This window comes from Zea mays, chromosome 9 (genome assembly GCF_902167145.1).
Source record: "Zea mays cultivar B73 chromosome 9, Zm-B73-REFERENCE-NAM-5.0, whole genome shotgun sequence".
NCBI classification, from domain to species: Eukaryota; Viridiplantae; Streptophyta; class Magnoliopsida; order Poales; family Poaceae; genus Zea; species Zea mays.
Window position 1 is genome coordinate 83,500,252 of NC_050104.1, and position 23,245 is coordinate 83,523,496.

The 23,245-nt window shown below is 41.8% G+C and overlaps 1 pseudogene; it reads right to left on the minus strand.

Moving 5' to 3' along the window:
• Nucleotides 1-14,962: 14,962 nt before the first annotated feature.
• On the minus strand, nucleotides 14,963-17,498 carry LOC103640044 (transmembrane 9 superfamily member 7-like; annotated as a pseudogene).
• Between the last annotated feature and the right edge of the window lie 5,747 nt (nucleotides 17,499-23,245).

Consider the following 23,245-nt stretch of genomic DNA (forward strand, 5'->3'; position numbering starts at 1 on the left):
AGCAAAAGTCTCCTCAAAGTCCAAACCTGCGACTTGGGCACAACCTTTTGCCACAAGTCGTGCCTTGTTCCTTGTCACCACCTCGTGCTCGTCTTGTTTGTTGCGGAACACCCACTTGGTTCCCACAACATTTTGCTTGGGACGAGGCACCAGTGTCCAAACTTCATTTCTTTTGAAGTTGTTGAGCTCCTCCTGCATGGCCAACACCCAGTCCGGATCTAGCAAGGCCTCTTCTACCCTGAAAGGCTCAATAGAAGAGACAAAGGAGTAATGCTCACAAAAATTAACTAATCGAGATCGAGTAGTTACTCCCTTGCTAATATCACCCAAAATTTGGTCGACGGGATGATCCCTTTGAATCATTGCTCGAACTTGGGTTGGAGGTGCCGGTTGTGCTTCTTCCTCCATTACATGATCATCTTGTGCTCCCCCTTGATCACATGCCTCCTGTTCGTCATCTTGAGTTGGGGGTTGCACCATTGTTGAGGAAGAAGGTTGATCTTGCTCATCTTGTTCCTTTGGCCGCACATCTCCAATCGTCATGGTGCGTATTGCGGTCGTTGGAACTTCTTCTTCATCTACTTCATCAAAATCAACAACTTGCTCTCTTGGAGAGCCATTAGTCTCATCAAATACAACGTCGCTAGAGACTTCAACCAAACCTGATGATTTGTTGAAGACTCTATACGCCTTTGTATTTGAGTCATAACCTAACAAAAACCCTTCTACGGCTTTGGGAGCAAATTTGGAATTCCTACCCTTCTTCACTAGAATGTAGCATTTACTCCCAAAAACTCGAAAATACGAAACATTGGGTTTGTTACCGGTTAGTAGCTCATACGACGTCTTCTTGAGGAGGCGATGAAGGTAGACCCTGTTGATGGCGTGGCAAGCCGTGTTCACGGCTTCCGACCAAAAGCGCTCGGGGGTCTTGAACTCTCCAAGCATCGTCCTCGCCATGTCTATAAGCGTCCTGTTCTTCCTCTCTACCACACCATTTTGCTGCGGTGTGTAGGGAGCGGAGAACTCGTGCTTGATCCCTTCCTCCTCAAGGTACTCCTCCACTTGAAGGTTCTTGAACTCAGACCCATTGTCGCTCCTTATCTTTTTCACCTTGAGCTCAAACTCGTTTTGAGCTCTCCTTAGGAAGCGCTTGAGGGTCCCTTGGGTTTCAGATTTATCCTGCAAAAAGAATACCCAAGTGAAGCGGGAAAAGTCATCAACTATAACAAGACCATACTTACTTCCTCCTATACTTAGATAGGCGACGGGTCCGAATAGGTCCATGTGAAGCATCTCCAAAGGTCTTGATGTGGTCATCACATTTTTGGTGTGATGAGAGCTTCCCACCTGTTTGCCTGCTTGACAAGCTGCACAAGGTCTATCTTTTTCGAATTGCACATTAGTTAAACCTATCACGTGTTCTCCCTTTAGAAGCTTGTGAAGGTTCTTCATCCCCACATGTGCTAAGCGGCGATGCCACAGCCAGCCCATGCTAGTCTTAGCAATTAAGCATGCATCTAGACCGGCCTCCTCTTTTGCAAAATCAAATAAGTAAAGTTTGCCGTCTAATACACCCTTAAAAGCTAGTGAACCATCACTTCTTCTAAAGACAGACACATCTATATTTGTGAATAGACAATTATATCCCATATTGCATAATTGACTAACAGATAACAAATTATATCCAAGAGACTCAACTAAAAACACATTAGATATAGAGTGCTCGGATGAAATAGCAATTTTACCTAACCCTTTTACCTTGCCTTGATTCCCATCACCGAATATTATTGAATCTTGGGAATCCTTGTTTTTGACGTAGGAGGTGAACATCTTCTTCTCCCCCGTCATATGGTTTGTGCATCCGCTGTCGATAATCCAGCTTGAACCCCCGGATGCATAAACCTGCAAGGCAAATTTAGGCTTGGGTTTTAGGTACCCAACTCTTGTTGGGTCCTACAAGGTTAGTCACAATGGTTTTAGGAACCCAAATGCAAGTTTTATCTCCCTTGCATCTTGCCCCTAATTTCCTAGCAATTACTTTCCTATCCATTCTACAAATGGCATATGAAGCATTGCAAGCATGATATATTGTAGAAAGTTCATTAATTTTCCTAGGAACATTAACACCATTTCTCCTAGGCATGTGATTAATAGCATTTCTCCTAGCTACATTTCTACCATGCATATAGGAAGAACTAGAAGCAAACATAGCATATGAATCATAAACATGTGAATCAAAATCATCATAACTTCTATTTGCATTTCTAGCATGTCTCCTATCATGATACATAAAAGCATGGTTCTTTTTAGCACTACTAGCCATAGGGGCCTTCCCTTTCTCCTTGGCGGGAATGGGAGCCTTATGGCTTGTCAAGTTCTTGGCTTCCCTCTTGAAACCAAGTCCATCCTTAATTGAGGGGTGTCTACCAATCGTGTAGGCATCCCTTGCAAATTTTAACTTATCAAATTCGCTTTTGCTAGTCTTAAGTTGGGCATTAAGACTAGCTACTTCATCATTCAATTTAGAAATTGACACTAGGTGTTCACTACAAGCATCAACATTAAAATCTTTACACCTAGTGCAAACCACAACATGTTCTACACAAGATGTTGATTTATTAGCTATTTCTAACTTAGCATTTAAGTCATCGTTTATGCTTTTTAAACTAGAAATAGAGTCATGACATGTAGACAATTCACAAGAAAGCATTTCATTCCTCTTTATTTCTAAACCAAGGGATTTTTGAGCTTCTACAACCTTATCATGTTCATCATATAAGAGATCCTCTTGCTTTTCTAGCAATCTATTCTTATCATTCAAGGCATCAATCAATTCATTTATTTTATCCACCTTGGTTCTATCTAGACCCTTGAATAAACATGAATAATCTATTTCATCATCATCACTAGACTCATCCTCACTTGAAGAGGCATTAGTGTTACGAGCGCTTACCTTCTTTTCCCTTGCCATGAGGCAAGTGTGATGCTCGTTGGGGAAGAGGGATGACTTGTTGAAGGCAGTGGCGGTGAGTCCTTCGTTGTCGGAGTCGGACGACGAACAATCCGAGTCCCACTCCTTGCCAAGATGTGCCTCGCCTTTTGCCTTCTTATAGTTCTTCTTCTTCTCTCTCTTGTTCCCTTGTTCCTGGTCACTATCATTGTCGGGACAGTTAGCAATAAAATGACCAACCTTACCACATTTGAAGCATGAGCGCTTCCCCTTTGTCTTGGTCTTGCTTGGCTGCCCCTTGCGACCCTTTAGCGTCGTCTTGAAGCGCTTGATGATGAGGGCCATCTCTTCATCATTGAGCCCGGCCGCCTCAACTTGCGCCACCTTGCTAGGTAGCGCCTCCTTGCTCCTTGTTGCCTTGACAGCAATGGGTTGAGGCTCATGGGTTGGACCGTTCAACGCGTCGTCGACATATCTTGCCTCCTTGATCATCATTCGCCCGCTTACAAATTTCCTAAGAACTTCTTCGGGCAACATCTTGGTGTACCTAGGATCTTCACGGATATTGTTCACCAAATGTGGATCAAGTACAGTAAAGGACCTTAGCATTAGACGAACGACATCGTGGTCCGTCCATCGTGTGCTTCTGTAGCTCCTTATCTTGTTGATGAGGGTCTTGAGCCGGTTGTATGTTTGGGTTGGCTCCTCTCCCCTGATCATTGCGAATCTTCCAAGCTCGCCCTCCACCAACTCCATTTTGGTGAGTAAGGTGACGTCGTTCCCCTCATGTGAGATCCTTAGGGTGTCCCAGATCTGCTTGGCATTGTCCAAGCCGCTCACCTTATGATACTCGTGCCCGCACAAAGAGGCTAACAACATAGTAGTAGATTGTGCATTTCTATGAATCTGTTCATTGATAAACATAGGACTATCCGAGCTATCAAATTTCATTCCACTTTCCACAATCTCCCATATGCTCGGATGGAGAGAGAACAGGTGACTACGCATTTTGTGGCTCCAAAATCCGTAGTCCTCTCCATCAAAGTGAGGAGGTTTGCCAAGTGGAATGGAGAGCAAATGAGCATTTGTACTTTGCGGAATACGAGAGTAGTCAAAAGAAAAGTTCGAATTAACCGGTTTCCTTCTCTCGTAGTCGTTGTCGTCGTTGTCCTTTTGGGAAGAAGTGGACTCATCGTTGTCGTCGTAGTAGACGATCTCCTTGATGCGCCTTGTCTTCTTCTTCTTCCCATCCTTTCGTTTGTGGCCCGAGCCCGAGTCGGTAGGCTTGTCATCCTTCGGCTCGTTGATGAAGGACTCCTTCTCCTTATCATTGATCACAATTCCCTTCCCCTTAGGATCCATCTCTTCGGGCGGTTAGTCCCTTTCTTGAAGAGAACGACTCTGATACCAATTGAGAGCACCTAGAGGGGGGGTGAATAGGTGATCCTGTAAAACTTGAACTTAATGCCACAAAAACTTGGTTAAGCGTAAGCACAGTATTGCCAAGTGGCTAGAGAGTCTTAGCGAAACACAATGACCACAAGAGAATCAACACAGGTAGACACAGTGGTTTATCCCGTGGTTCGGCCAAGTACAACACTTGCCTACTTCCACGTTGTGGCGTCCCAACGGACGAGGGTTGCAATCAACCCCTCTCAAGCGGTCCAAAGACCCACTTGAATACCACGGTGTTTGCTTTTCTTTTCGATATCCCGTTCGCGAGGAATCTCCACAACTTGGAGTCTCTCGCCCTTACAAAGATGTTCACAAAGAAGCACGGAGAAAGGGAGGGATTAGCAACTCACACAAGACACAAAGATCACAGCAAATACGCACACACAAGACCCAAACTTAAGCTCAAAAGACTAGCACACTAGAACGGAGCTCAAATCACTAGAATGTCTACAGCAACCAGTTTGTAAAATTCATAACTCCTAATCTGTCAGGCCTATGGTTATGAAATTTTAACACAAGCAAGATAAGAAAAGCATCTACAACTTTATTATTACGACCATGAACAGATTGTAACATTAAATTAGGCAAATAATGCAGTTTCTGAAATCTGTACAGAATTTGGGCAGATTCAGTTACTGAATTTGTGAAAAGCACAACTTCTAAACGATCAGACGTATGACTGTTAAATTTTAACACAAGTAAGATAATAATGTATCTACAACTTTCTTATGACCACCAATAACTGATTTCAACATTAACTTAAGCAACCATTGTAATCTCTGAAATCTGTTCAAAAATTGGACAGATTCAGTTACTGAACTTGTGAAAAGTATAGCTTCTAAACAATCAATTCTTAGCTCATGCATTTTTAGGACAAGCTACATACACAAGTAAACTACAACTTTTATATAGCACATATCTACAGAAAACACACTTTACTTTACTAGATTACTCACACAACCAAAACTGTACACCCATAAATTTCAGTTTGCTAGCACAAGAGCACTTAACTAAATCACCAAACAAACTCATAGAGAGATATTATCACCAATTTCTTAAATTCAAATCATTATGACCTAGTTGTAAAATTTCAATTTATATCAAGGCACTTAAGTATTTCAAGAAACATGCATGCCCTTGTTTACTTCTAATTTTTCACTAATTGTTCTTATAATTATAAAATGTGTGTCATTTTAGTACCATATGAAACTATCTAATTTGGGGCTGGAATTTTTATGAGACATAGGTAATAACAAATAATGACCAATGTATAAATTTCACATGCCCATGTTTTATATTTTATTTAATACAAAAATAACAAATTGTTAATGCAATAACGCATGTGAGATCAAGTTAAATCTAAAACTAATTATTTTCTGTGGATTCATGACCATATTAAGTTTTATTAGGCTACTATAATATCATGCAAGGACAGTGGAACACCATTTTACATTTTTGCATCTATACATTATTTTTAAATCATTTAAAACTATTTAAGGTGCATTAAACAAGTTAAATCACTAACTTAATCATACATGCACAACAATTCATGAACTTTTTACCAGCCACCAAACATCACACCAAGAGTCTACTGTAAACATTTCAACCTATTTGGAGCACCAGAGCTACAGATCCAAAAATAACAAGCAAATAAATCTTCTTTTCTCTATTTTACTTGTTTTAATTAACACACCAAGAAAACAGTCAACAACATATAAGTTTTATATTTTTCTTAGCTAGAGTATGACAACATCTAACTAACCAAATAAGTTTCATCATTTTTGGATTTTTATAATTAAAACCATGGAGAGATGCAAGTTCATTTACTTTCTAAACCAGTTTTTAAATACGAATTTCTACAGAAAATCTTTTCCACTAAAACATACCAACATATAGATCCAATAGTTAGAGCATTTCATACGAAAGTCAACAAAACAAATGTTACGATTTTAGGGGTTACCAAACTCAAGATATGAATTTTTGAAGAAAGAGCAAAAATCTATAACATTGTGCACTCACAACTCGCCTTGGGCCCACTTGTCATTGGCACCAGGGTCTTCTTCTTCCTTGACATTAACAACAGGGAGGCTGCTATGGCTGGAATGGAGGTGGGCACCATGGACAGAGAGAGCTCGGCCTGAAGGGAAGGAACCGAGGGGGAGAAGGGAAGCGCTAGGGAGTTAGAGAGGGAATCAGCATTTGGGAGGAGGGGTGCAGTGGAGGAGCCATGGCCAGCCGAGCGCCATGGGCAAGCTGGAGAGGCCGCTGGCCATCCATGGGAGCAGGGAGCCGAGCTGGGGAAATGACGGCCATGGGAGGAGCTTGCTGCTGCCGTGAGGGAGAGGGAGGATGGCGTGGGGAGGAAGGGAGCAGGGCAGGTGGGCTGCCATTTAAAGAGGCGTCGCCGGCAGCCATTGGGCGAGATGGGCGGACTGAAGAGCTCTGGCATGTCAGTCTGCTTGTAGGTGATGACAGAGCCACTTTGGACGGATGTTTTTGGTATTTTCCTTTTGGAATCGGACCTTGGTTGCTGCACAAAATATCTTCCTTGATGTATAATCTACAAATCGTGTATATAGATTGAGGTGATTCGGGCACTGGTTAGAAAGTTATAGACCCACGAAAATTGGTTTGTCAATGGGTTAGAAAACAGTGGAAACTCGTGAAAACTGAATGTCAAAGCATGTCAAACGGAATCGGATGAATGCTACCCTTTTAATATGTTGTGCCCCTATTAGTTATTAACAACTTTTATATTTGGGAAAACTTGAGTTGCTCAACAAAAATTTGGCAACGCGAGACGTCGACCCGAACGATGCTGATTTCAGACTTAGAAGAATTCGAATTCTGAAATCAGATTTTTATTCTGTATTGATGGCACTGTTTGGGATACTTAGATATTGAATAAAGGCTTGGTTTAAATATAAAATTTGTTGTATAACATAGGTTCTACAATTTTTATTAAAGGTCAAACCTCATATCTTGAATATAAATTAAAGTTTCACTTTGGCCAAGGTAGCATTATTATAAAGCTTCAAACTATATTTTTAAGGCAATCGGTGTATTTTCTAGACATTTTCTTAGCATTTTCTCTTCATGAACCCATAATAACTTTTGTTGTAGAGTTGATATAGAGTTGTTTGAGCAAGATTACATGGTTTTGTTGAATTTCAAAATTCGCATTTGTTCGGACGAGCAGTTTTAAGCATGTATAGGATTTATCTTTTAATGTGTGTATTTGGTTTGAACTTCTAGAAATCTTTGGATACACTTGATAGATAGAGATGAATGATGATATAGAGAAAACAAGTCGATTTGCATAAGAATTAATTAGAGGTTCACACAAAGAGATCCTGCGGGAGAATGCGAATTCGGATTAAGTATTTGAACGTAGACCGAGTATCCAGACAGCGCTTTCGGACATAGATAGGATAATATCACAACTGTCCAGAGTTCGAATAAATGAGTCTGGACAGGAGTCACGAGACGAGATTGACTTTCGAATTTGCATTTGATCCGAGAAATAAAAGTTTTTAACAGGCTCCAAATTTGGCTGTTCTTGAGATCGAATAATTCCAAATTTGGTGAAACATTCATGAGTAACTTGATAAATGGAGATATATGCGATCGAGAAATAGAAATTTTTCACTGAGCATCCGAGATTAGGATAAATTCACGGCATAACATGAAATAGACATCTGGGGTGTCACAGTCCCCAACATCATCGCATCATATCGCATAGCATCACATCATACATCATATCACATCGATGACATTAATTGAAAACGAGACCGATCTTCGGGCAATGCTTTACAAAAAATGAAAAGATGCCAAGGCGCAACTTAAGCTGAGAATTACAGCTTCATCAGTTCTGATGCGGAGAAAGGGATTTATTGTGTACGAAGCATTGATGTTTTACAAAGTATGGATGATTCTTACGAAGCATAAAAGCTCTTCTTTACGAAGCATGAAATGAAGGGAAGGTGTTTTTTCGCCGCAAGCTCAAAAACGGTATGTACAAAAAGTTTCATGCATCGCAAAGAACTGAATTACAAACCACTCATATATTACATTCAAATCTATAAGCATTGAATATTACAAATATAGTTCAGCAAATGTTACATTAATATTCTAGAAAATGTTTTTACAATAGCTACTCCTCTTCCTTCAGAACTTTTTCTGCAACTTCGGTTAGCAGCTTGGTAACAACTTCATCTATAATAGCTTCGGTCATGTTAATAATTTCTATTGTTTTCTGGGTCGGCCAGTGGGTCGAATGGCTCTGGGGGAGGAGATAGTTCAGCTGCGGTAGAAGACATAAATTAGTTCGAAGTCACAAAAACAAACAACAAAGTTAAAAACCATTAAGTAATATCTATCCGTCTTTCAAGTTCCGCAGCCTTTTCAGCTGCTTTCGTTGTTTCTCGAGCGTCATGAATATCTTTTTCGTTTTTCTTCATTATTTCATGGGCCATCCCTCGGCCACCATTTTCCCAGATATTAGTGAAAAAAATTCCGCCTATTGAGCTTGCTTCGGCCGAGGGGTCCTTCGTATCGTCGATGGAAAAGGCAGCTTCGGCCTGGGCCAAGTTTTTAACATGTTCGCAACCTGCCTTCTCCAGAATGGCTGCAACTCCCCTTGCACCAGAAAATGCACAGACGTCCCCGCTGTCACTCAAAATCTCTTCAAAAGCTTCGGCTTCACCGTTGATCCACTCAATTACGCCCTCAGGATCGCCTCGTATGAAGTTGTCTTCGCTTGAGTACGCGCCTACATTGGCGAAGCTAGTCTTTATCTTTTTTACGCATTCCACAGATTTTTCAAAACATCTTTCTTTTGTTGCACGAAGCTCTGCAACTGTTTTTTCAAAATAAGTTTTCCAGTACTCACTGGCATCTCGGTCAACTTTGGCAACAGCATATTTTAATTTAGCTTCAACCAGTTATTTTTGAAGGTCTTCAATCTCATTCTTTTGAATTTCAGATTGAGCCTTGAAGTTAGCTTCATCCCCCTTCACTTTGTCCACCAATGTAAGTAGAATTTTGTCTTTTTCTATGGCTTCCTTTCTCAGCTTGATAACCTCTGTTCGAAGGTTGTTGAGAGCAATAGTGCAGCTCTCGTCTTCAGCATTCTTTTGCGCCCTTAAGGCGTTGCTGAGTATTAAGCCCTACAAGAAAGAATGAATGGATTAACATGAGAACAAAAGACTCTAATGCAGGATCCATAAACTTTAAAATTCACATCTTTTGTACCTTCATACTATTGTATGCAAGGCTATCCGCAAGATCGTCCTTCGTCATGGCACAGAGGCCAGCTTCGAGCTTCGGAAAACCCAAACTTCTGGCCATCTCCTGGCAGACGGATAATTCTTTGTTGTTTGGGAGACAATACAAGAAATCATCTTCATTTGTGCCATTAAACACTAAGGCCCCCTTTGGATACTTCAGTTCTCGGGCATAGTGTTTAGCTTCAAAAATTTCTTCCTCAGACAATCTTTTTCCTGAAGCATGTCGAATGACAAAAATCAAGATCTTCGGAAGGTGCTTCGGGAGTAAGGGATTTGGCTTCTTTGGCCACACTTCTCTCAAAAGCTATATCAGTATTTGGAGGTACTTCTTTGGCCCTTTGCTCGGCTGTGGCAAGCTTCGTCTCAACAGGAACTATGGGTTCGGCCTCGGTTCCAGCCTCAATTGTTGCAGTTTTACCTTTTATCTGCCTAGTATCAGCTTTAGTTCGCGCTTCGGCAGTTTCGGCAACCTTGTTTATGGAGGAGGGGCGTTTGGAGTCTGTTGTTTCCAAAATATCTAATACATTTACCATCCTTTTCCTTCTAGGGGTTATTGCATAACTTTTTCTGCCTTCAGCACTGTTGCTTCTGCTGAAGGACTTAGAATCTCGGGCATCTTTGTTGCTTCTTCAGTTTTTGATCTTTCAGCCTTATCTTCGTCAACCTTCGTCTCAATAAGCTTAGTCAAAGGCGCCTCCGGCATTGCAGCCGGCTCTTCAATCTCCTGCGTGGGAGGAGCAAGTTCTTTCGCTTCAGTAGCTGAAGAAGTTTCCCCGCCAAACTCAGGTTCCCCGCCAAACTCAGGCACTATGGCCGGTTCAATGTAGCGTGGTCGGTGGGTAAGGACCTTCAGTTTTTTCCTCTTCGGAGCAGGCTCGCTTGGAGCAGCCGAAGCGGCAACCTTTCCAGAGGTTGCACCCTTTCTTTTCTACCCCTATGACGGGTAGCGATAGTCAGGGTACACAAATCCAATAGCATCAAAAACCCTATTTAATCTTTTCTTTTTTCGGTTCCCGAAGGCCGCAGATAGTGCATTATCTTCGGACTTGGAATATGCTCCAAGTAACTCATCGCTAGTATTTTCAACACACTTCAGCCAGTCATCATCTGGTTCGACAAACTGATCTCCAAACCTGAAGCTCTATTTCAATCGAACCAGACTGCCTTCGCTAGGGTTAGTGATGGCTTCTTTCGACATTTTTCCAGCTGTCTATCAGTGGCCATATCCTGTAGGCTACATGTTCTTGAACTAAGTCTCTTGTCCCAATAAAAGAGCAAACTGTGCTGAAGGCCCTTCGGCATGCTTCGGCTGCCTCATCAATTTCCACCTTCGGCTTTCGAAGACCGAAGCGGGACCAGATGGGGCGCATGATGATTTCTTTAATGTCTTCTCTCGCCTTCAAATCATTTTTCATGTAAAACTTCTCTTCCATCCAGGCCCCGGGCCACGTCTTCCGAAACGTTGGCACTGGGTAGCTTGCGCCAGAGCGAGCAACGAAGCTATAGCAACCGAAATTGTTATGATATTGTTCTTTACCCCAGGGCTTCGTCTCATACGAAAGTTCATGCATACTACAAAAGCATCTTGCACTTGGCTATAGACCTTGACTTCTCACAGCCCAGACGAAGATCCCCATTCTAATAACTGCTTTGGGAGTGATCTGGTGAAAGAAAATCTGGTATGTTTTTAAAACTTCAACCACAAATCTGCTCAACGGGAACCGAAGTCCAGCTTTGAAGAAGCTTCGGAAGATCACAACTTCGTTTTCTTCGAGAGCAGGAACAGCTCTGTCCACGTCAGCCCTCACAATAGACATATCTCGAAAATACCTTCCTCTTATATTATCAAGATGACTCTGTTTGATAGTTGATTTCCCGAAGACTACATGACTTGGTCGCCAGGGCCGATCTTCAGAGTCTTCGCCTCCACTTTCCACATCATAGTTGTTGCTATCATCAGTATCTTCAGACAAGCCTTCTAGTATCTCTTTAGTAATCTTCTCTGTATTTGTTTTTGCTATTGACTTAACAAATCCAGCAGTCTTCTCCTCAAGGAGCTTCTCCTCTTCGCTTAGCTTCGTCTCGGCAGCAGTTTTTTTTGTCTTGAGACATTTTTTCTTCGGAAATGGCGAAAATGTGTCCTTAAACCGAAGCTTAGGAAGTATGAGAAACTAAGCAAGCGTTGGTAAGCAAGAGATAAAAAATTGAGCAAACAAAGCAAGAGGCAAGTAGTGTACCAAATATGCTCAGGGTGAGTTCTTATTTATACAATCGACACGCTCCAAATTGGAGGGTCCCATTTGTCATTGACTGTTGCTATTCTAGCAAAGGGAAGGTGTTTTTTCGGACCTTCGTCTTAAGGCCTTCGTCCATGTCGCAGTCTGAATTCGTTATCTTAAACAAATTAATACTGCGAGGGGCTACTGTTGGGGGCCTTCGTCCTCCGAAGGTCCTCAAAAACGTAATTTAACAGTGTTTGTCAAGTCTGATTTATAAACAGGTACCTTCGGATTCAGGACTAAAGGGCATACAGGATAGGTACATGATCGTGACGAAGGTTATCGCCGCTCCGAAGCTATGCACAAAGGAGCTTCGGCTCAATCACGAGAAAAGGAACTGATTTAAAGGGGAAAAGGTTGTTTAGTCCTCATAGATTTTTCTATAAGCCAATAGTAAATGTAAAGGGCATAATTGTAATTTCTCATAGGCTTTGTCCTGTGCCTATAAATAGATGAACAGTACCCCCGTACTGTTCACGCTGACTGATACTTGCTTTTGCGTCACAATTGTACTTTTTGCCTTCTGTTAAGCCGAAGGTACTTTTGTTAATTCAATATTGTTCTTACCTTTCCATGGTAATATAATAAGAATGAATTAACAACGTTATATGATTGTTTATGTCATCTCTTATATTTCATATGCTTCTTCTTTTATTAATACATGATGCAATGATGAAGGTATGTCCTTCATGACCTTCGTCTGAAGATCATTATATCCTAAGGGGAATAATGTTTCGAAGGATGAAGGACATTAACATTTAATATCTTGTGTTGCCTTGTTCTTAATTCATAGTATTTGAGAACAAGTCCCCAACAGTAGTTGAATCCTCAATTACTATTGACCCATAATTTTGGGTCAGACCTCTATGGTGCCAATTTTAATAGATGTAGGAGGATCAGACTTTGGGTGTAGGAGCTAGGGAAACTTGTTCTTTCTTCTTAGGCACACAAACATGCTACGTGGGTGCCTTCCTTTCTCTTTAGGAGTCCAAGTCCTTGATGTAATCACCAGACCTTGCCTTGCGCTCTTAGAGCTCAACTAGCCATAGAACAACTGACCAAATACGAAGCATTGTGAATTAATGGGCTCTAGCCACCTTTGTTGATGCACGAGTGTTGTTAGAGGATATGGAACCGAAACCCCATAGGACCCCCACATTGGTTATGTTGGAGGCAAACCAAAAGACCCAAGAAGACACATGTCGTGCAATTCTTTGCTTGTTACACCCGATTTTAAGGCAAACCAAATAACTCATGTGCATGCTTACACAAATCATACATATGGTGACGTCATTAATGAAAATCATTACAAGTATGATTACAACATAAAACAAAGTATTATTACAAAACATGATAAAACAACACTTTATCGACACATTTAGTTAAAGACTCCATTGATGAAGGACACTCCATAGGATCTTCAGGGGGCGTTTGGCAGAGCTCCCACAGCTCTACTCCCAGCGAGAATCACTTCTAGGAAGCCAAACGACTAAAAACTAAGTTTCTCCATAGTGGGAGTGAAGTGAATCTAGTATCCATTTTGTACTAGAGAGTGGGAACTAAAAAACCTGCTTCCAGCTGCTCCCAACCAGCTCCCCTCACTTCAACCCCTCAGGAATCACTTCACGCACAATTTGCTAAACGGTTTTCGTCAAATAAATCCACTTCTACTTGAGAATCATTTGGTATCACTCTATTGGAGAATTAGCGCTCGGAGCTAGAGAATCATGGAGTAGAGCTCTGCCAAATGAGGCCGACATTCCACACGACACTAAGCTTTCACTCGTCTTGATTCTCCTAGCAACCACGTTCTTCTAAACAGTAACATAATAGGCAAGCTTGAGTACCCAATAATACTCAGCAAGTGTGGTAACGATGACATGCACTAAAGCATAGAACCTTGATGTAACCAACTTGATCGTGCTTGTGCAAGCGTGCAGCTTCTCATACCGCGTGATTGGTTACCGTGGTAGTAACAGTCTAGTCCGACTTAGCCAGCACTTGAGGATTCAGGCTCGTGTGGTCAGGCTAGGTTTATGCAATAGACTTTTGTTTGCTTATTTGTATTAGTGCATTCAGGCTAAATACAACTCTTATTTGGTTGTCAGCATCAGAATAAAGATCTGATAGAAGAAATAAATAAATCTCCAAAATTTATATAGCAAGTGTAATCTAGTTTTGTTCGTAAAAATACTAAGATCGTAAATTTGAAATTGGTTTAGCGATTAAAAATTTCAAATGAGATCTATGATGAAAAAACAAAATAAAAGGTGGTCTAGAAATGTGTGCCCAAGCTTCAGGTGCATACACAGTCTACATCCCAAGATACGCTCCTCGAGTGCGTACCAGACGAGCCTGGCTTGCATGCGTAGAACCTGTTTGTTTGATGCACCTAACCAAACACAGCATGCTTCGAGACTCCACGGCTGTGCTGGGCAGCTACAGGGAACCAAACACATGGATAAAGAAGTGGTATGAGCAAATGATGGAAGGTGGTGTGGTGTGGTGTGGTGACACGGCCCATCAAACAAAGCTACATGAATATGCTTCCCACTAACACGCAATGACCAAAAACCACCCATGGTTTCCCATGGTTGCATAACCAAAACATCAAACATTCTAATAACACATCAAACCCAAACGACAATGAGTAAGCATGCCACCTGTAGTTCAATTGAAAACTGAAGCACATCAAGAGCACACGGCATAATGTGGAAATCAAGGCATATTACAAAGCAGCATTAAGTATATTTAGGCCTACAAAATCCATGTTTCACTACACATCATCGCATATCAAGATCTCTCTTCAACTTACCAGTTCTTGCTCCTAACAGGCTACACATGTTCCTACCAAAACCATGGAATTCCATCCCAAATCCTAGTTTCCTTTATATATCAATCAAGTAGTACCATGCACGGCATTGCAGCAAAACCTTGGCAGGAGGTACTCTACGAGCAGAGAATAATTTTCTCTAGTAGTTCTTTAATCAGTCGATCTTGACAGAAGCATATATCTTCCTCACGAACCAGAAGCAGGCATAGAAACCAAAGGTACCAGTCAGCACAAAAAAAGGCATAAGAGATTATCAGCATGTAACCAAAGTACATGATGCCTGAGACAAGCTTTGTAATCTCCCACTTATTGAAGAAGTAGAAAATAGCATAAACAAACAAATAGAGTGTTGAAGAGCCAGCAGTCAAGTATGCCCTCCACCACCAGTGGTAATCCTCAGTGCATAGCTGGAAGTAGCATAGCACAATTGTGATCTCAGCACATGTCACAATGAGGATGACAAAGACTATGAAGAGGAAGCCAAAGATGTAGTAGAACTGGTTCAGCCAGATAGATGTCAGGATGAAGAAGAGCTCAATAAAGACAGCCCCAAATGGCAATATGCCACCAGCTAGTATTACAAAAATTGGCTGCAGGTACCATGTTTGCTCAGGAATTTGCTTGGGAATCTTGTTTGTCTTCACAAGGTCCTCAATGGCTGGTTGCTTGAATCCTAAGAAACTTCCAACGAAGACCAATGGCACAGAGATGCCAAACCAGAGGAGGAACAACACAAACATTGTTCCAAAAGGAACTACACTAGATGATTTCTCACCCCAAATCAGCGCATTCAGAAAGAAGAAGACCGAAAAGATAATACCAGGAAACATGAAGGCGGTTTTGAGGGTGATCTTCTTCCATTCAGTGCCTTTGAACATCTTGTACAGGCGAGATGAGGTGTATCTTGCCAATACACCCATGAACACCCACAAAAGGACCATAGCAGTCATGAGTCCTCCACGGTTTGCAGGCGATAAGAATCCAAGAAGAGCAAACATCATGGTTACAAGTGTCATCCCAAAGAACTGAACACCAGTGCCAACATAAACACAAAGGAGGCCCGAGTGAACAGGAGGTCGGAATACATCACCATGCACTAACTTCCATCCAGTTTCTTCCTGAGCCTCATCCTGGTTGTCAAGCTGATTATAGTTTGCTATGTCCTTGTAAAGGGTTCTCATCATAATCATGGCCACCATACTAGAAAGGAATAGGACGATCATCAATGAGTTAACGATTGAGAACCAGTGTATTTGGCTATCACAGGAAAGAAGGTACACATCCCATCGAGATGCCCATTTGATATCACTGGGTTGAAATAGGTTGACTCAAGATTAATCAAAAATGGAAAACAAGAATCTTAGTGAGAATCTTCTGAAATGAATTATACCTCAAAAGTAACGTCATAAGAGAATACAACATTTGCATTAGGAGCCACCTCTTGAGGAGTGTGACTACCAGGTGTAATCTTAATGTTAGCATTGCAAGTTTGCACTGTGAGATTATTGTCGTCCTAGGCACCATATTCATGCTTGATGCTATAACAAATCAGTAGAAAGAAGTTATAGATATAGATGACTCCATAGTTCATATGACGACGGAAGTTGGAAATCAAATGTAAGCAGTAAGAGAACAAAATACTGGAAATAGATGAACGGTGAAGTTGTACATCATGAAATATGGCAAACCTGCTAGGAATCACATGGAAGCCAACAATGCGAGCATCAGGGGAAGTTTGGTCTTCATGGTACAACACTTTAAAACTCAAGTGATTGTTCATATAATACTTGTCATCTTTGAGCTGGCAATATTTTATTCAAATCAAATAAGGTAACCAGTATTAATCATATCATGTTTAATTTATGAGACAGGAATTTGTTATGCTCACCTTGTAACCAACTCGGTAACCATGCTCAAAGCTTGGTGTTTGGCTACCCTCTCGTGCCCGCCTAGGTACCACAACTAGGAGATAATCTAGGATCCTACATGCCCAATTTTTTTGAAACAAGATAAATTTAGTTAGACACGACACTGAGCATAACAAACACATAGCAACATAACTCATGGACACTTTTGAAATTTAAATTCAATGTCTCATGGGCATGGCAGTCGAACAAGTAAACAATGGTGATAATGGAGCAATATATATCATGTGTACATAATTTGAGGACCCTATCCTCAATAAAAAACTCGGACGGGGAGGGAAAGACCATCCTCCCGGTATTATATTTCGAAGAGACCAAAACATGGTCTCAACCGAGAAAATCCTCGAACCCTGGCCCTCCATCACTAGCGGGCTATCACCGCCCACTCTGCAATGGCCCAGCTAGAGGGTAGCGCATAGGACGTAGCCCGGGACCGGGCGAGACACAGCGAGGCAATTTTTTTAATCAAGCCCAAAATTCGCCCTCGAGGGAGATCGAACCCAGGACCTTGAGGTGCTAGTCGGAAGCCTTAACCATTACGCTAGAGGCCCTTTCACGAGCATATCCTCAATCTTCCCTTGATTTGATGGTCACATTGTTATACTGACATAGAAATTAAATAAGGCATGACCTGCAAATAAAACCATACATGTTTACTCAGTATTCATCATCGATCTTTTCTTTGAAATTCTTCACACCTTCTTGAGAAAGCTGCCTTCGACAAACAACCTTGCAACTCTCATCCCTCCTCATCTTGAATTGCATGAGTAGAAAAACAAAAATGACATTTAATAAAACAGCCACCCAGGGTACTTATATCCTTTGTCTTATGCCTATTTACCTCCTCCCCTACATCCTTGTCCGTTATTACCTTTAAGACCCTCGTGATATCTATGCCCTTGCCTTCCTGCTTACCATGAACCTACCCTTTGAAGCCTTCCCCTTTCCATCCGTATTCAGGGATAATAAGGCCTCCTCTATTTCATCATTGACTGCTCCCCCTTCTTTGACACCTTGCAAGTTTTGTCTAAAATACATCCTTTGTTGTGTGCTTGCCAGTTATCACCCTCACCCTTGGTGTTCCTCGATCTTTACCTTGATGCTTATCCCACCCCTGCATTTTAAAGCCCCCTCTCATGTTCCGGTTCAAGAGTGTGTCGTACCATCCCGCTCTTGTTTGTTCCTTATTCCTCTGTTGCGTCGCAAGTCTTGTCTTAACTCAATCTTTTGGTGTGATTTTGCCAGTTACCTCATGTACCTTTGTAATCACTAAATCTTTCCATGATGCTTATCTTATGCCTACCTTTTGAATTATCATCTTTCCCATATCGATTTGAGAATGGTGTTTATCTACCCTGCCCTTGGGTGCATTTTCTCCCTTGTCGATTACAATCCTTGCTTTAACTCCATCCCTTATTGTGCTCGTGTCCCTATCCTACACGTCTTGTTCTTCTCCTTGTTCTTCAACAAACTTAGAGAGTAGTTATTCCCTTTTCGAGAAAGACCACCATTTAATTAAAAGAAACATATAGCAACGAGATGTTTATTGTTGTATGCTTGTGTTGTTTGTCTTTATGTGATGACTGATTTGCTTCTTTGTGACGAGTGTTGATGTGTTGTGGCCCTTGGTCCGCAATGACATCAATTTACTAGTTGAGTGCCATAGAGTTAGGTAGCTAGGTGATCTCCCTTTTCTCTCTTTAATCCATCTATGCTTACCTTTTCTATCTATACCCTTCCCTCTTGCACCTGTCCGTTTGGCATCCTACAACCTCTCTTAATCAGTCAAGATCAGAGTCGGCAGCATCTTAACCAAGTGCATATCAATGCTCCTGTTAAGGGGGTTAGCCGCCAACCCCAATGAAGACAATGCGATCAACATCAACCAACAAGATCAAAGTTGCGCAGCGGAAGCGTGTGTGGGTCCTAACCCATAGGTCCAAGGGATTCTCAAGAATTATGTCAATCGGTCCCAAGCATCTGAAGGTCAAAGCAACCAATCCGCAAGTTAAAGTAGCCAAAGTCGAAGCTGGGTTAGAAGAAGCTATGAAAGACTAATGAACCAATCTCATTTTCTTACTAGCCTCTCCTTGAATCTCGAGGGCGAGATTCTGTTAAGGGGGTTAGATTTGTAACACCCTGAATTTGGGGGTATAAAATTTCTTTCCTAATATCCATCAAATTCAGGTGTTACTCTCTCTTTTCCTTACTTTCCTTTTCTTTTTCCTAAATAGCAAAGAATTATTTTATACCGATTTGTAAGCCCAGTAAAGTAAAACCCTAGGGGATGCTTTGATTGTCGCATCATGCTAGGGTGCATTTTTTTGTTTAACGTATTGTCTTGGTGTGTATCCGTTTAATTTGTAGCTCTTTCTTGTGTACAAATACGAATAGGAATAAAAGAAAAGAATAAAAAGAAGAAAATAGAAAAGGGCCTTGCTTCCCCAATTTCTTTAGCCAGCCTAGCCCCTCACCCCCAGTCGGCCTATGCGTGGCCCAACTCCACCTCCTCGCCAGCCCACCTGGCCGCAGCCGTCATCACTCATGGCGGCATGCGCAGATGCGCGCGTGCCTAGTGCCCACTCGCATGCACGAACTGCCCAACCGCCCCTCCACTCGGCTTGATCTGGGAGCCGTGAAAGCAGGCATCGCACGCACCCACGTGGGCCACGTCCTTTGCCCTTTCCTCTCCCTCGGACGTAGGACTCCAGTTTGCGTCTCTCTCTCTCTCTCCCTCACACCCTGCTTGGCGTGTCGTCCACCTCCGCACACCCCTGCCATGAACCCCCTCCCTCTTTCTTCTCACAGCAGTAGCCCACACGTTTTCTTCTCTATGTGTTGTGCCACCGTGGTCTGAGGTCGTCGTCTTCCTCACGTCGCTGGAGGGGCAGCCACGTCGTCTTCCTCGCGGCGTCTTCCTCTTCCTTGTGTGCCTACTCGGTTGCTCTTCATACGCAGGTGACAAATCATCTCCTTCTCTCTCTTCTTCGCCTCCTTCCTCGTCACTACGCAAACACCATGGCGGCCAGGGAGCTCGCACCCAACCCCATACTCACCTGGCGATGCGGCTGACCCAGCCCCTTGTTGGTGCGGCCTGGCATGGCCCATGCGGCCAGTCCGCCTCGCCAGCGAGCTCGCGCGGCCATCCTGCGTGGTCCCCGGCAAGGCCAACGTCCAGTCGTGCCCTGCTTCTTCGACGTAGCGTGTTTGCCCAGCCCCTGCGTCGCAGCCGCTCGACCTGTTCCTTCCCCTACGTGACCCCTGCAGCTCCACTAGCGCACGACCTCCAACTGAGCTCTCGGGGCGTAGCCATGGCGGTCGTGGCCGAGCTCCCTTGCACATGGCCAGCGCCCAGCTCGCGCCCCTCCTCTATGTGCCCGGTGATCGTGCGCCACCGGCGTGCCCAGCTCGTAGGTAGGCACCGCTCCGTGAGCTCCGCCCCATGCCCTGGCCGTTTCGTGCATGTCGCCATCACGGTTTACAAAATTGTTTCCTATGCAAAAACCGCTACCCACCGTAAACGGTTTACCAACGGTAAACCAGTAAAAACCGATCGGTTTGACCAATTCAAATCAATTTGAATTCAAACCGGTTTACCGGCGAAAAACCGGCAAAACCCGCTATAAACCGCCGGTTAATCGCGAAACAAACCGGTTTTTGCTGTTTTTTACAGAAAAAATGGAAAATTTTGACAAAATTGATTTGTAGTTTGCTCAATTCACATTGCACAGTAAATATTAATTGATCCACACGACATGTGTTCACCAAAATAACATATAACATGCATATCCAACCATAAACTCCAGTTCTCATGCAACAAACAACCAGCGAACTTCACAATACTCAAATACAAGTTTCTTTACAACTCTCCAACGAGGCAACGACACATAGGTCGACTTATTTCACAATACTCACATGTTTATCTCGAGTCATAGTGATAGTACTCAAACATGTTGGAAGGATCATGATATTGTTCCAATCTGTTATAGTGACAGTGATAGGTCTATACAAAATATATGAGATACATTAGCGAGAAAACAAGAACGGCAAATAAATATTTATCCACAAAGCAAAAAAACGTATCGGTATATGTGTTTGGTGTTTGTGTATTGCATGTGCACCTCACCAAGTGTTGGACTTTTCTCCTGATCAGCCAATCTTAGGAACACATATAGAAGAACTGGAGCTAAGGGTTCTAGATTGAGTCTTGTCTAGACGGATAGTTATTAGAAGAATTGAAGCTACTTGATCTACGGATTCCATCTTGGTCAGGAAATGAAACCGAAATTGACCACTAAATGCCTAAACTGGACTTGAGCTATGAATTTATTTTCACATATAATATATAACATCTTCACATATAACATATAACAGTAAACAAGACTAAAATGCCTAAATTGATCACTAAATACTCAGTTTTGGCATTAAATCCGATTTTCCGGCAAAAATTGGCAGTTTACCAGTCTCAAATAACGGTTTACCGATCCCAGAAAACGGTTTAGCAGCATTTTTGGATTTTATGAATTTTTTCAAATTTTATGAATTTAGAACGAATTTTGAAAAAAATCGGTAGTTAACCGAAACCGCATCCCGGCGGTTTTGGTAAACCGACCGGTTTACCGCCGGTTTTTACCGGTTTTGTAAACCATCGCCATGCATGTAGTGCCGTGAATTTAGTGGAGAGAGAAAATTCCACCCGTGAGGCGACCAGGAAGGGAAACCGTCTAGTGGACCCCGCCTCGTATGCAGTTCATTGACCAAATCTCCATTAGCGCATGTAAATCTCCACGCTCCGATGCGCATGCACGGCTGCTGAGGCTTCCCAAATTGAAAACTGCCCCCATATGAATCTTGTGCGCCTACTTACCTTGAGGTCTTTTGTGTGGCTCCTTGCCGGCTAATAAAATTATGCTAGGTTGCATTAAATCCGCGATTTATTAAATATGTCTTAACATTTGTATTAGACGTTCGATTTATTTCATTTCAGTCGTATTAGCTTCGTAGTAATACCGTCAACATGTTAAAAGTATTATTTTCTCATGACACATGTTTTATCCATTCATTTGTTTATTTGTTTATTCGATGATTATTGAAATAGCAATCTAGGTAAAACTCGTTTGCAGTTGTAATTTACACTTCTATAAATAAATGTTAACATGATTAATACCCATGTAAATGTTTTTATTTAATACTTGCTTAGTGTAAACACGACGTCAATCCAGTAATTCATGTATGTCGCGTCTTTTAAAACATGATTGTTTACATTACAAGTTCTACGTAATATTTCTATAAATATAATTTGTGTCGTAAACCTATTTCGCTGCATTAACTTATTAATAATGATGATTACATGTTAGTAGCATTATTTTACCACGACGTGTGATATAATTAAATTAGTTAGTTAGTTATTTACCCGATGGTTATTAAAATAACTTTCTAATTAAAACTAAGCAATAGCATTAATTTGAGCTTTATAAGCTTTATAAATACATGATCAATGTAATTATGCCAATTTAAATTTTTTTGAATTAATACTTATTTAGTATTAACACGATATCTATTAGCGATTCTCGTGTGTCGTGCGCGTTATTGCACTATCCGCGAGCTGTTTGCGCGTCGCCGTTGTTCGTTCGCGCGTTGCGTCGCGCGTCTAGTGCGCGTGTTTTCACGTGTTGTCGCACGTGCTGTTCGCACGCGTTGTCACACGTCGTTTGTGTGTGTCGCGTGTGCTATTTACATGTGTCGCTCGCCTTGTCGCGCATGTCGCGCGTATCTCACGTGTCAATCACGTGTGTCGCGCGGCGTCAGCACGTGATAAGAAATTGTTTTCGCTTATAAACACTCATGTTAATAACGTTAATTCGTTAGGTCACATATTTTGGATAATTAACTTAAGACTCGCTCGACTAATATTTATTGGATTAGTATTCCAATTAGATTAAATGTGTAGTGTTCAACTTGCACTTTTATAATAAACATTAACATGGCTAATATTAACTTAACTACTTTTTATTTATTTAATACTTGTTTAGTATAAACACATCCTCTATTTAGTATGTTCCTGGCTGTCGCACGTGTCCGCGCGTCCGCGCTATCGTGTTGTTTCACGCGTTGTAAATTCACCTCGGTTAGAACCGCTCGTGTTAATTAAATTACTTATTTAATTGATAGCCGTTAGTATAACAGGTTAATCGAAACTAAATGGTAGACATTATTTATATTTGATAATGTCGAATTAAATTTTTTAGTTAATATTTATTTAGCGTAAACGTGATATCTTCTCGACCGTAGCTTAGAGTTCGACAATTTTTTTCCTCGCGTAACCGTAGTAACGCGCTCTATTTCGTCTTGCATGTTTTATTTATTATATATACATATATATATATATATTTGTTTGTTTGTTTGTTTGTGCCTGTTTATATTCGCTATGCATCATGAATAGATTGCGATCAGTTTTCGAGCTTTGAGGGATCGAAGATCAAGCTTCGGCGACCATGTGATCAGGTTCTTCG